The sequence below is a fragment of the Amphiura filiformis genome, chromosome 5 (assembly GCF_039555335.1).
Source record: "Amphiura filiformis chromosome 5, Afil_fr2py, whole genome shotgun sequence".
Classification (NCBI taxonomy): domain Eukaryota; kingdom Metazoa; phylum Echinodermata; class Ophiuroidea; order Amphilepidida; family Amphiuridae; genus Amphiura; species Amphiura filiformis.
The window spans coordinates 25,644,802-25,660,235 of record NC_092632.1 but is presented as its reverse complement, the minus strand read 5'-3'; the positions used below and the strand labels follow the sequence as shown (position 1 = coordinate 25,660,235).

The following is a 15,434-nucleotide window of genomic DNA, read 5'->3' as shown; positions in this document are numbered from 1 at the left end:
GGGAAGGCTTCACACACCATATATTAAAAATTCAAACAATTTGGATAAAAGAAGCATATCAAGAAATTCATTTATCGACATGGATGTTTTCTAAAATTGGCCAAATTTGAAGCGCGCCCTTTTCAATTCACTGTTATGCTTGCATGCACAGTGTAGCAGAATTATTGTGCAGCCACTGTGACATACCTATTGTTAGCTTTTGTAAATACTTTCAGTATCATCTTTTAATTCTTGTTAACTTTTGTTTATATGGATGCACCACCAAGACGGTGGGTGCCGCTGTTATAAAAGCGTTTTCCAAATGAATAAATAAATAAATAAATAAATAAATATGGTGATTTTGACATGTATCAATCGACTTGCATGGCTATCAATAGTAGAGGGTGGTCAGTAGCGTTTTGGTATGGTGCCAAGAAAAGGTTTCCCAAGCAGATAGTTTTAAGCCTACAGCAAAGTTTGTGTTGACAAACATAACTTAAGAATGTGACATGATAACACTTTAAAGGTTCTTTACAATGTTGTAATAATATGTCCTTCATAGTTTTACTGTTCTCAGGTCCTTCACTCTTCAGAACTTTGTGGGGTGCGGTCATTGATTGGGCAAAAGGGTGAAACTTACACAACTATATTAATCATGATAAATGTAGCCTACAAACCCGGCCTACAAAGCATAGTTCACGAATAGCGTAAGGTGGAAATTTACTAAATATTTTGAAAATGTTTTCTGAATATTAATAAATGTCATTAATTCATAAATGTATTGGAGGCCATAGGGTGCAGGATTTCCACCATATCTTTTAAGTAACAAAGACACGCGTGGAAGAAATTATGCAAAACAAAATACAATTGTAGGTTTCGAATTGTGGAGAGTAAATCCATTTGAGAAACACAATGTATTTAGGTACTTCGGTGTAGTAGAGCAACAGCGCTAATGTTTCTTGACCAAATCTTGGAACAAAGGTTCGAAAGTGTTTTTGGCATGCCTAAAGGTTTTGGCTTGGGCTGCCTTCTTCAAAGTGTCAGACATTTTTGGTAGGGGTCAATTAAGGTCAAACAGGGGTCAAACTTATAAATCATCCCAATTCTTTTATTAAAAAGTATACCAAATTACTCGCCTGGTCATATTAAAGGAATCCAAAAGGATAAGTTAATAAGTTTGCCATATCTGCGAGAATGCAACCTTTGGTTTATGGTCGGAAACGTGACAAACGTTAACGCACTTTAGGTATGTTTTCTGACATGACAAAGACTAGTGGAACATAATACAAAATTATTGGTCACTCCGAGGATGGTGAGGTCGCGGGTCCGGTCTTTGGAAGCTGATGGTGTACCGGTAAGGGGGTCTTTTGGAGCTGCGAACCGGGCTGCGAACAAGTAAAATGGAGACTTTTGGAGCTGCAAACAGTCAAAATCAAGCATGTGCAAGGGTCTTTCTTGGCTTTTTCTTTTTGGTTGAAAATCGCCTGAAAAAACACACAGAAATATGAGAAATGAGCAATTTTTGGGTCTTTTAGAGTTGAAATGATCAAAAGCAAGTATCTTTCCGAGCTCTATTTTGGTCAAATAAAGGGGGTCTTTCGGAGCTGCGAAATCCAAAAAGGGGGGTCTTTCCGGGGAGCATAACCGTAATGGTCATTGTGCTAAGTGGTGAAACCAAATCTTCCAAATTATGAAACTTACTTAGATGTGGATATAGGGCGTGGCAGTCTTGTCATTTACATACACATTGGCCAATCAGTGTAGCGTATCGGGCGTATTTTCATTTCTGTCATTAAACATTACTTGTTTCAAACTCAGCAAAACCTTGATCTAATTGGTGGTCAGGGTGGTAGGGTCATGGTAAATGCGATGACATTTAAACATTTTGTGTGGCCTTTTGTTTTTATCCTTTCGCGGGTCATACCCTAACCTTCAACTGTTACTTTGTAAATGACGAAACAGGTTCATTAATTAATTAATGATATTTGAGATGGAATTTGAAGAAATGCAATTGCAATAAAAACAATCGCTAAATTTTATGTTGAATATGATATGGTATTATTAACATTACTTTGTAATGCACAATATCGTCACCCCAATTAACTTACTCCAAAAAGGTTGGGATTTTCTCCCTGCTGGTCCTGTCGACAGTCGGAAATCACAATACAGTGGCATATGGGGCACTGTTATCAGCATCAGCTGAAATTTTGGATGATCTTTTTTTCGTGGATATTTATTGAAACATACGCAAGTGTATATGCAACATCACAACATCACCCCATGAGAAAACACATAATGTTTTCGTCGAATTCTCAAATTGGCGCACAAAGGTTATCAGAAAACGTGTGAATGTTCAAGAGTTTGATATTAAAACATTTTTTCAGCTTTAGACATTTGCAAAAGATTTTCTTTCAAATATACGCTATACGCGTCTTTAAGATGACAAAACGTGTTGATCAATTTTCAAACAAGTTTTTAAAATCTCTAATAAGATCGCGCTTGAGGGGTAGGCCTATATGCTATCAACATCCAAATTCAACAAACGTATATTCGTCATTCCACATTATAGCTTTAGCATCATAACCGGGGTAAACCGGGATCTGGTTTTTACGAAAATGTAATGCCACACACTCTATAGAATACAATTAATTGGTTATTAGCTGTCCTCTATGTAGAACCTATTAGTTCTTGAAAATGAAAGAAACCTCATAGTGGTTCTTGCCTGTCAAAATTCCTCTCTGGTTCTTCGTACAATCATTTAAGGCTATGCCGGATCTATGGCATGGCAGCTCAGGTACAAATGTACCTTTTTAGGTTCTACCGTTCTACTTTTACCCCCGGCTTTTACCATGTTAACCTTTTAAGGGCTGGGGTATGAACGTTTGGACAGTATTTATTTTGGGACATTAGAGCACATCAGACATATCGAATTGCATTCTGAATACGAAGAATGTCATTCTGATATCAAATAATTTTGATTTTTGAAATTCGCAATTTAATACACATTTTATGGCAAATCATTAAAATTGATATTTTTGATATTTAACAGTACTTGAAGTAAACTTTATAAATCTGATGATTTATACTTAAGCGTATGTAGGTGGGATAAAAGCCGACGATCAATTGAAAATTTTGACCTTTCGTATTGAAGATATGGATTTTTTTCCCAAAACACCAAACAAAAATAAGGTCTTTTTGGGAAAAAATCCATATCTTCAATATGAAAGGTCAAAATTTTCAATTGACTGTCGGCTTTTCCTCCTACTACATACACTTTAAAATATATCATTAGATTTATATAATTTACTTCGAGGACTGTTATATATCAAAATTTGAAAAATATCAAATTTTATAATTTGTCATAAAATTTGTATTATATTGTGATTTTCAAAAATGAAAATTATTTCATATCAGAAAGACATGCTTCGTATTCAGAATGCAATTCGATAGGTGTGAGGTGCTCTCATGTCCCACAAAAAATACTGTCGAAACGCAATAAACGCTCATTTTAGATCCCTTAAGCGTATGGCTTTTTAGCTTAAAAGTTAAGTCAACATTCAAAGTTAATAATAATGAATTGCAAATATTGATTTTAAAATCAAATTTATCAGGTCAATTTAATACCCTATGCTGACGTAAATCAAAGATAGTATCTTTACGTAAATGCTCCATTTGAAAACGTGCAATTTCTCCAGCATCTGGATGCATCCATGATGTAATGCGCATAGAATGTGACATTTCGCAATTTACATTTTTCATGTTTAAGTTTTTAAATCTTTGACATCCTGCAGTTTTAGTAAGAAAAATTCAGGGACAGGAAACCCGCAAGGACATCCTTGCTGGAATTTAAAAAGGGGTTTTATAGCCACTTTTATGCCGATATTTCATAAATCCCTTCTGATTGAAGAAATACATCGATATATTCCTTCGCTCTCCAGTGGAATAGCTGTTGTTCTAATAATTGCTTGAAACTGGCGCAATCCTCTTTCAAAGCACTATTTTGGTTCCAATAATCTTTCAAGTTCATTGTTTCATGACCTCAAAATTTCAATTTTCATTTCACTTTGATCAAAGTATACTTTGCTTTGATGATTTTGAAAGAAATCTGTTTTGGTTGGCAATTTCATTTCACTTTGATGATTTTGAGAGAAATCTGTTTTGGTTTTCAATAGTTTTTCTTGTCACGTATTTTGTCTACGACGGCGGAACCTATTTAGGGAGAAGCATATTTTGTTTGGATGTTACTAGGACATTTGGGATGAGTACAAAACAAATTCAATTCAGGACTATTTAAGCCTCAAATGAAGGTGAATTTTGCAAATTCATAGGAGCAAAATTTTGCAAATTTACCCCATTTTGGACAAGTTTATTTCACCACATTACATCCTTATTTCACTTTTGAACCAATCAGTACCAAAATAAAATTAATTTCTTTAGGCTATATTTATTCATTTATTAAATGGAATTTAGTTTAAAATTATAAAACCCGTAGAAATTGCATACTTTATTCAGCTTAATGTGACAGGTTACGAAATTGATATTAAAATATCCTCCACTTTAATCATGTGTTTTCAGCTTCGTGGCCCGTATTGAAGAAAAATACAAACTAAAACTAAAAAAAAAAAACCACACACCCAAAACTGGTCAAACGCAGACGCATATCGACGAGATCAAAGACATTGGTCAAGTCAGCTTCGTCACGTAGAACAAAGGAAGTTTTTATCATCTTTAATTACGGAATAATCAAAACAGAAAATTAACCGCAAAATTCCAAGTGAGAATCTCGAGCACGTATTCCACGTTGGATGAATGTTACACCTTCACCTTGCACAATGAGATTGTAGTGACGTAATCATCCTGAGAAGTGATTGAGAACGCTTTGTTAATATTTCAACTTCAGGCGTCAACATTATAGAAAGAACGTAAAAGAGCATTCAAACAGTAATAGTATTTAACAACATTTAGGCCTACAATGGCAATAAAAAGAAATGATCTGGTTATAAATGGTCGCGTTCCAAAATTTACAGGTATATTTTAAATATAGTTCAGTTTCAGTGGTTTAAACAATCAAAGGAGGAAAGTGAGCGACGGACCAATCACAAACATTTTTACGTATCTGGAATTTTCAGTCGACATTTCGACTTTCATCAGCAGACTGGCAACCCAAAGTAGGGGTCAGCGACCTTTATATATTTAAAACATTTTGATATGAAAACATTTCTAAAGAAAATAACAAGATGTTATTAAGTATATTTTGTAATCTCAACAGCCCGACGCTGCATTCGTGTGACGATTATTTAGTGAACTAGTGTTTTTCATTTATTTCACGTACCAATCAATGATGCGAACCTGTGGTATAAGATAAGATACCGGTAAGATGAGATGAGATGAGATGAGATGAGATAGATAAGATAAGATAAGATAAGATAAGATAAGATAAGATAAGATAAGATAAGATAAGATAAGATAAGATAAGATAAGATAAAATAAGATACAAGATAAAGATGAGATAAAATAAGATACGATAAGATCAGATGAGAAAAGTTCTTCTTTTCTTCTTCATCTCTTTTCTCGCTCTCTAATTCTACTCAAGCTGAGCTCAGCTGCGTCCAATCCTTTCTCTAGATCTTCATCTTCAGCAATACCGTATTACTAATCTTTCCATCTTCACGCTGAAATATATTCAGGAATCAGTTCAGTATCTATGGCAACGTCCGTTATATATTTAAAAGGTCGAACTACATGTAGTATAATAGTAAAGACTTGTTTTTGAAAATCATCGAGATATACAGGGTGTCCACGAAAGGACTGTATGCATGGATCATCGGAAACTTATTTTTTTGGATTTTAACATATAAATTATGATATATTTCAAGAACGGAGCGGTCAATTGTTAAAATTCAAAAGTAAGTGATAGCATCAATTATTTTAATTATGTTTGGTTTAGGCATTAAAATACCCCGAAAAAAAAGTCTCCGACGATTCAGTTCTTTCAGGAGCTTACAGGGACACCCTAATGTTTTAGGGTTGTTTATCTATTGTTTTGCTTGTGGCTTGTATAGATGTCAATTTACTTTGCCTTCGAAAGCCTACAAAAGGGTCTCTGCCCTACTGCTGGTGTTACGTACACTTTCACTTTTGACAGTGTTTTGATCGTTTGTAAACAAAAGAGTAACGGAAATGTCCTACTGTTATTTTCCACAAAACGTGCAATAGTATCAAGTCGTCCTTCAATACCAATATCATGCTCGCTCATCGCTGTGAATTAGCATCACAAGATGAAATAAGATCTGGAAAAAGAATTTAGATGAAGTCACCTGGCCTTATCACAGCGCGGTGATCTTGGTCTGTGACAACGATGATTTTGTTTTCTATTGATCATGTTGATCGATACATATAGGGGTTAGAGCCAAAATGGCCCTATAGAGTGCATTTTTTGTTAAAACAGGATTTTGGCACCAAAATAATCCTAACAATTCTAACAATACGGGGCACCTTATGATTGTATAGTCATAATAAATTAGGCTATAGCCAAAACTGCCCACAGAAACTGATATCAGCGAAAATGTAATCCCTGTGCACCCGGCCTGTGCAACACTATGCATGAAATGTGTGAGAGCAAGAAAGCCATTTATTCCCGGCCCCAACTCAACACAAAAGTTGACAACCATGATGAGAGTTACCACATCTTTCAAAGACCCCCTTTGCAATGATTTTCATCAAATTTACCCCCCTTTTTCGTGCAAAATCGAGGACAAAATTTGGCCAAAAACAACCCCTTTTTTGTAGTTTTTAATGACCAGAATTTCAAACACCTTTTTTCAATGATTAGAATTTCAAACACCCCTTATCATTGACACTAAATATTGACATAAAATTTCTGGATTTTCTCAAGTACCCCTTTTATCCAAATTTCGCGGACAGTGCAAAATAAATACCCCTATTTTGCTGATTTCACTGTCAAATTTCATGCACGGACAGTGCAAATCAAATACCCCCTATTTTGCCAATTTCGCGGTCCTTGCTACTGGTAAAAAAATAACCCCTTTTCTGCGCAATTTGGTAACTCTCATGGTTGTCAAATTTTGTGTTAAGTTGGGGGGGGGGCATATATTATGTTCGTCTTTAACCTTCGTCTGGAGGGGAGTGGGGTTGCAAGCCCATAGCTCATAGAGATGTTCTTCGTTTGGTGATCTAAAACGCTCGGAATTACCACCAAATTGTTGGGGCACTGGTTATGTGTAGGACAATATATCAAAAAGCACTCATTTTAACAAAGCGTCACTGACCTAACACCTCAAACGTCAAGGGTAGGGATGGGGTGAGGTGGTGAAATCCATTGATTGTAAAAATATTCTTCTTCTTCTTCTATCTTCTTTTATCGTCTTCTATCTTCATCTTAACCATCTTTATTTTCTTATCTCTTTCTCTTCTACTCCATCTGAGCTCATCTCTCTTCTACTCCATCTGAGCTCATCTGTAAAGTGTGCTGAGGCTTGTGGATCAACGTCTAGGCGTTATGCCTGTGCGTAGCGCACTATAAATCACTGCGTTAAGCGTTATATGTCCAATTCATTAGGATTTTTGTCTAACGCGAAATGTATTCATTATCCATGAAAACGTTTTTGAAACAGAATCAATAATACAGTCAGAGTCAAAACTCTTCCCGTCATGCATTGTGCCCTCTCCATACACATGATAATTATAATGACTTCTTGAATATTTATCGCACCAAAATTTTGTAATAATATTAAAACGGCGGTTTTCCTTATAAGTCGTATCAAATATCGGCACGATCTTGGCAGCTCTCATCTTATACTGTAACATATTTTAGAAGGAAAACCTTGACGTCGTTTACGATATTCATGATATTGACATCGTGGGCGTGTCGGGGTGTGGCTTAATTTCTCAGCATCTTGATAAAACTTCATTGACGGAATCACGTAGTAACACTTGAGTTTCATTCATCAATCTGTGAGCACTTTCGCGCCAGTTTCAAAAACGGGAACATTATCAAGTTTTTTTACACACATATATAGTTTGTGGATTGCACTTATATATTACAATGAATTTGTACTGTAATTACGTCGTCTTCCTTTACTCTACTGTCATCTTATATCTTCAATTCGAACTAGGTAAGTCAACTGAACAGTAGTTTTTTTAAAACTTGTATTGTATTCTATACTTTCTGTTCTTTTCTTTCTTTCTTTCTTTCTTTCTTTCTTTCTTTTTTTCTTTCTTTCTTTCTTTCTTTCTTTCTTTCTTTCTTTCTTTCTTTCTTTCTTTCTTTCTTTCTTTCTTTCTTTCAGATGGAAAATATTAATTCTGACAAAGTTTGAAATCTTATTCCACTAAACCAATGCATATGCAACACATGCCATAAATGAGTATACATTAGGAGTATAGCCCCAGCAAACACAAAACGTTTTCGACATCATTCGCAAAAGGTTATAAAAGGTTGTCAGAAAACGTTTAAATGTCGGGTTATATAAAGGGTATATTAAGAGCATAAAACGTTTTCATAACCTTAAAAACATTTTTGATAATCTACTGCTCAGCAAACAAAAATGTTTTACAGAAAACGTTTAAATGTCGGGTTATATAAAGGGTATAAAAACGTTTTAATAACATTCCAAAAACATTCTTGAAAACGTGATACAAAACATTCTAAACAGAATGTTATTTTGTGGTTGAAAAAATATTTTGCGAAAAATGTTTGCCCAAAATATTTCCAATAACGTTTTAAAAACGTTTTCATGACTTTTATATAACCCGACATTTAAATGTTATTAAAATGTTTTGAAAAAACATTTTAAGAACATTTCTGTGTTTGCTGGGTTCAAATATTTTAACATAATGTTATTTAAGTATTGACACAATATTTGGCAAAAATGTTTGCAAAAATAGTTTACAATAACATTTTTTGAAAACATTTAAAAATATTGTTGTAGTGTGTTTTTCATACAAAACGTTTTAAAACGTTATCATGACCTTTATATAACCCGACATTTTAATGTTATTAAAACGTTTTTACCTAAACCAAAAGCCAAAATATAACTTATTTAAAACGTTTTTAAAACGTTTTTGTGTTTTACTGGGATAGCACTTGGTTGGATGATGAAATCACTTTACAAAAAGAGTATGGTGGGTCAATAAAAATACAGTTTAATCTATTTTTCAATCTGTTTTAGTGTTTAGAGTAATCATCCTATCGTCAAAGTTAAGAGATTGATATATTTCAATCGGTCAGTTTATTAGAACAATGTCGCAAAAGTTGGTTGATTTTGAATTAAGAGCTGATTTACAAATCAAATCTTATGTTCTTTATTGTTTTTTAAGGTATACCAAATGTTTTCAACATAAACTGGTTTTTTTAATGTCACACTGTGATGACATTTATATCAAATTAAAGGTACCTATAGAAAAATAGAAAAATGTATCTATCATATTTTTTTTTAAATTACTATTCATGACACTGTCCTGATTTCAGCAGCTTGATACCACCCACAAGTAGGCCTACATTGAAATATAATTTAAATGTAATTTTTAAAAGAGATTTGTTTAATTATGGAAAGTAATATTACTAACTTATACAATAGTTGTTAATAAGCACAATTGAATGTAGTGAAGTGGGAGGAGGCCCACTTCCCTGATATGGCGACATAAAGCGTCAGTAAAATAATTTCATTTGATGTGCTTTTCATCAACTGACAACGTACTACTGATAATGATAATGTTGTTTAGAGGAATTGCCTTCCAATAATAATATGATTAACAAGAAATACGTAAATGAATGATGCTATCAAGAATTATTCAAATCTAAGAAAGGTTAACCTGATTGAAATTTCACTATTGCAAACGACGTAAATTCATGTCAAAAGCCAACGACGAGATTGTATCACTATGACATGAATATGATAATTATGCAGTTTCAAATGTCACGTATAAAAGCTTTATTTCACTTCGACGATACGATAGTGAACATATTAATGAAAAATTTGGGTTGGGTAGCATTATCAGCCTTTTTGGCATCATTTTGATGCATTTTTGCAACAAAAAAATGGTTCAGAGATAGAATTTTTTTTCTCGAAAGCTGGAAACGTAATTCATGTAATTTTGAACAAAATAATCAACAATTTAGTATATTTCTGTATTAGGCCCAGCCGCACATCTTACATGTAGTGTAGTCCAGTCTAATAACAGGAAAATCTGAGTTAAGCCACCACTCCTGGGCCGCCACCAGCGCCGCCACTATTTGTAAGGAATTTATTTCATTTGCATCAACCTCCCAAAAGCTCACAAAAACATTTTCAAAAGTCCCGGAAATCCAAGTCGAACACAGCCCGGCACAGAGCCTAAATTTCACCCTGCATAATTTAAGCGGTCGTTTTGAATTTATGCAATTAGGCAATGTTACGTGGATTTTCCGTACTTTAAAAGTTTTGATAACTTTTTATCGGTGCTTTTGGGAAATTGATGCATGTGAAATGAAATGAAATGGCATAATACGTGCAATATCAATAAATAGCTGAACATTTGATTTATGTTTCGGTATGTATGGATATCTATTCCACCATGCCCTAAAACGAAGAAGCAAGAAATATTCATTTGAAGAAATTGATTTCTTATTTATTTCAGTTTATTTATTTGTTTCTTTTCAGGTTTATGTCAATCTGGATTCGGCCAGGCTAAAACGAGAAGCGGCTACAGACATGATACGGCTCAGGTAATTGCTATAGTAGGCCTACATTGATCAAAGTTTAGTAGTAAAACGTGAGAAAAAAACCTGTATTTCTATATATTACTTCAAAAGGATTGATCTATCGAGAGTGATATTACAGTTCTGCACTTATATACTCTTAAAGGCTTAATGTACGATTTCCTTCAAATTTTAAATTTGTCATTATATACTCAAAATGCTTAAGGGATCCAAAATGAGCGTTTATTGCGTTTCGACAGTATTTTTTGTGGGACATGAGAGCACCTCAGACCTATCGAATTGCATTCTGAATACGAAGCATGTCTTTCTGATATCAAATAATTTTCATTTTTTAAAATCACAATATAATACAAATTTTATGACAAATTATAAAAATTGATATTTGTCAAATTTTTGATATATTATAACAGTCCTCGAAGTAAATTATATCAATCTAATAATATATTCTTAAAGTGTATGTAGCAGGGAGGAAACGCCGACGGTCAATTGAAAATTTTGACCTTTCATATTGAAGATATGGATTTTTTTCCCAAAAAGACCTAATTTTTTTTTGGTGTTTTGGGAAAAAAAATCCATATCCAAAGGTCAAAATTTTCAATTGATCGTCGGCTTTTCATCCCACCTACATACACTTTAAGTATAAATCATCAGATTTATAAAGTTTACTTCAAGTACTGTTAAATATCAAAAATATCAATTTTAATGATTTGCCATAAAATGTGTATTAGGCCTAAATTGCGAATTTCAAAAATCAAAATTATTTGATATCAGAATGACATTCTTCGTATTCAGAATGCAATTCGATATGTCTGATGTGCTCTAATGTCCCAAAATAAATACTGTCCAAACGTTCATACCCCAGCCCTTAAATAATACTAGTAATAATCATCGGGAATGGTTTCTGTCCAGTGTCCATTTTGAGCTGAAATAACGAGGTAACGTGAAAGAAACACTGCTTGTTATTTTGGCCATAAAAGGCATGATCACACGGGAGCTTACCTCCGTGTTTAATACCGTAATACGGAGGTAGTGCAAGGTCATGACTTAACACGGATACTTGTCCACACGGTCCTTCCTCGTGGTCTTTAACTCTAAGCACTCAGTGTTAGCTGCACGGCTCGGTCTTTACTTCGTGGTAAATATAGGAATTTCCTGGAAGTTTTAGGGCCGTTTGCTATACTGCAAGTCACTGTGGAAGCCGATGTCTCTTAGTTTCAGGGCAATTACACATGTTTTTAGCTGTTATTTTCTTCTCCAATCAATTTTTTTGTCTTTCAAGACACTAATATCAGCTCTTCCGTTTCTTCTTTTGACCAGTTTAATGTTTTGTTTGGTTAGGTTTTTTATTTTGTTTGTTTGGGTTTTTTTTCGTTTTTGTGGTGCTTTTTTCATCATGTTCATTCTCGGTGAGAAACGGAAATAAATTATTGTGAATTTATGCTAAAGAAATTTAAAATACTGCGAAATTGTAAGTGTTGTATCCATAAGGTCAAACTTACCCCAGAATCTTGTTCATACGGGCACTAACACGGAACGATCGCTTCGTGTTAGCGCGCTACCACAGAGATTTCTCTGTGGTAAATCTTCCGTGTTAAGCTTCGAGGTAGTTAACACGATACTTGTTCAGACGGTCGCTAACACAGGTAGCTTCGTGTTAGCTTAACACGAACTTACCCCTAAGCCCGTCTGAACACGGCTACTGTCATAATTTCTTGAATTATGACTTTATGTCGAACTTTGCTCTCTTTACCTACAAACACAACAAATTTGGCTGATTCCCTTTAGGTGCAAGTTGTGACATGTGTAAACATTACAAATATGCCAAAAAATTAGGTTTGAAAAAAATTAACCAAATTCATATAAGATCGTACATTATGACTTTAAGTGTTTTCTGGTTACCCCGGCATCTAAAACTGGACTTTCTTCACTGAAAAAATCAGTGGCATGATCGACGGGAATTACATAAATAAATATAATTTTTCACCAGGTTCGCCGTCGCAAGTAATAAAGGAGACAAGTAGAAAAAGTGATCCCGTCTGGGAATCGAACCCAGGACCTCAGGTTTACGAGACATGTGCCTTAACCACTCGGCCACGGGGGCTGAGGTCCAGGGTTCGATTACCAGGCGGGATCACTTTTTCTACTTGTCTCCTTTATTACTTGCGACGGCGAAAATGGTGAAAAAAAATTATGTTTATTTATATAATTCCCTTCGATCCATTTCCATGTAATTATATTTCCTCGCAGGGAGGATGGCAATTTATTTCTCGCATTTACGGCCCTAGCTAATATGGGCTATATATTTGCGGGGAGGAGATATTTTTAAGTGACCGCTCATGGGTTCGGATTTCAACCAGCTTAATCATGAAGCTCACGTAGGCGAGTGGTTAAGGCACAGGTCTCGTAAACCTGAGGTCCTGGGTTCGATTCCCAGAGGGGATCACTTTTTCTACTTGTCTCCTTTATTACCTGTGACGGCGAACCTGGTGAAAAATTATGTTTATTTCTTCATTGACTTCAGTATAATTAATCTGCCTTGCCTAGGCCTATATTGTATCTGATAAATAAAGGTATTGGAAAATGGTGCAAATGTTCTGAGCAACCAAAAAGCGCCAATATGCAAGCATCCAATCCCAACCATCAAGTGTTTCCACACGCTTTTGAACCAGGGCAGAGGCTATCGTGTTACATTATTACGAGTGTTTTCGATAGGATAAATTATTTTGAATGAAATACTTTTAAAACATTTAAATAAAGTGCTGCAGTAATTTTGATAATATACTTTTAGCGATGAAGCACAAATGCCTATTGTTTTCTTAATGCATCTAGATTTGAGATTCTTATGAGGCGAAGTATTTATTATTCAAATATATCTTCAAAATTGAGATACTGATACTGGCAAACAAGTACAAGTGTCAAATCCTATACCAGTGTAAACATAATAAGCATAGAGCAATGTTTGGATAATAATCATGATAACAGAAGAAAGCGTGCATGCTTTGTCTTTGCTTTGAGTTAATTCTTACTTATATTTTTACTGCATCTTGTACTACATAATTTTGCCACGTATAATTTATTCGCATGTATAAGGCTTGCAGCAAAATAGTATTTTTGCGGTCGTTCTCATTGACACACAGATTCGGATACCGTGTAAGCCTTTATAAGTTTTGGATTTACCTTGGATACACACACAAGTCATGGGCTTACTGGATTACAGAGAATATATTAACGAAAATTAAGGTCATCTCCTTTGTCTTTGATTCCACAGGTACTTCAACGCCTACGATATTTATACAAATTGCTTTCACCGATAGATTCAAACGAGTACGACAGAGGGGATTACGAAAACACAGTTCCATTTGGTAAGTTGTTATCCGCATAACGAATGTTACACAACAAAAAAGGACAGCGAAACAGGGGCGTGGCCAGCTTTTTTAGTCAGGGGTGGCAAAATAAAATTTCGGGGGCACAGACGAAACAAAATTTTTAGTTGCATCATACAATACATAGAGACTGTATGTTTTCGAGCTTTCGGCTATATTGGGATGATATGTGCGCGTAGCGCGCAAAAATTTGGCATTTTCCACTATTTTCGCCCATTATCGGGCCGAATTTTAGTAGAAAAAGGGGGTCCTTACTTCTTTGGTTTTCCTTTGCCCTCCTGATTTTCTCTTTCATTTTTTGTCCCCCTGCCGCCACCCCCTCCCCCGCTACTGCAGTGAAAATTATGTTTGACTTCTTCTAAATAAAGAGAACATGTTTTGGGGTGTGCGGATGTTGTGATGGCGCTATTAATGCCGTGAAGAGACCCATTATTGTGAGAGCATCCAAAGTCAGGAAAGTCTACCTTGATACTATCTTTGCATACAGCATAGTATGGGGCTGTTGGCGCTTCCGGACAACACGAACACACATGCAGCAGAGTCTATGCATGCAGGCACTATTAGAGTCCTCTAAAACTAAAGCGTTAAAATGTTTAACGTGTCACAGGGCCAAGAATAATGTTGCTGACTCCCGGGGGGGCACTCACATTTCCCAGCTATACGGGTATGTGCCGCGGCGACGACCCCCTTTTTCAGAGCCGCTGGCCGTTCCTTAGACCCTCTGAATTCATTGTTTGCCCGCTCTGAAGCCCCAAAATTTTTCTAGCCGTTCCATAGACCCTCAGATCATCGATTTCCGCTCTCATCGGCATCTTGAGAGGCGTGTTTTCTGTCCTACCATTTCAAGCCCAAAAGCAGACCCAAGAGCTACTTTTGCGAGCCCAAAAACTTCAAAGGGAATTTTCCATTAATTTCTTCCCCATTGAAACACATTGTAAAGTGAACTTTGGGCGGGATGTTGGGCTCCTTTTAGAGTGGCAACACTGGTTGACTGTTAATTAACATTGAGTGCCTGCCGACGGCGATGCCGATGAACATTTAGCTAGAAATAAATGATTTTGAGATCTCTTTTGGGAATAAAATTGCCAAATATGAGGAAAAGTACCTTAAATAATTATGTACACATCCTTGCAGCTCTCCATAAACAATGAATTAAAAGGTAATTTACGATCTACTGGTCTAGTGAAATCGGGAGTGGAATGGCTGTCAAATTCTGCACACTTTACTCAATCATCTCATGTTAAGCATGGCAGTTCAATGTTGTCTAAATGTTTTTCTTTTCGGCACTGAAAAAATAATTTCTTGTGGGTTTGTTTTTATGGTGGGCTGCTACTATAATTATCAGTAGGCTA

General features: G+C 35.3%; 1 protein-coding gene and 1 long non-coding RNA gene across 4 annotated transcripts in view; one reads left to right on the top strand and one right to left on the bottom strand.

Annotated features, from left to right (window-relative positions):
* Window positions 1–15,434, bottom strand: part of LOC140152863 (uncharacterized) — a 40,478-nt gene that overhangs the window by 24,455 nt on the left and 589 nt on the right. The gene's annotated exons all lie outside the window — the stretch shown is intronic.
* On the top strand, window positions 7,658–14,064 carry LOC140151835 (uncharacterized). Its single transcript, XR_011858976.1, has 3 exons — window positions 7,658–8,114; window positions 10,641–10,705; window positions 13,968–14,064. It is a non-coding gene; the product is annotated as an uncharacterized lncRNA (long non-coding RNA).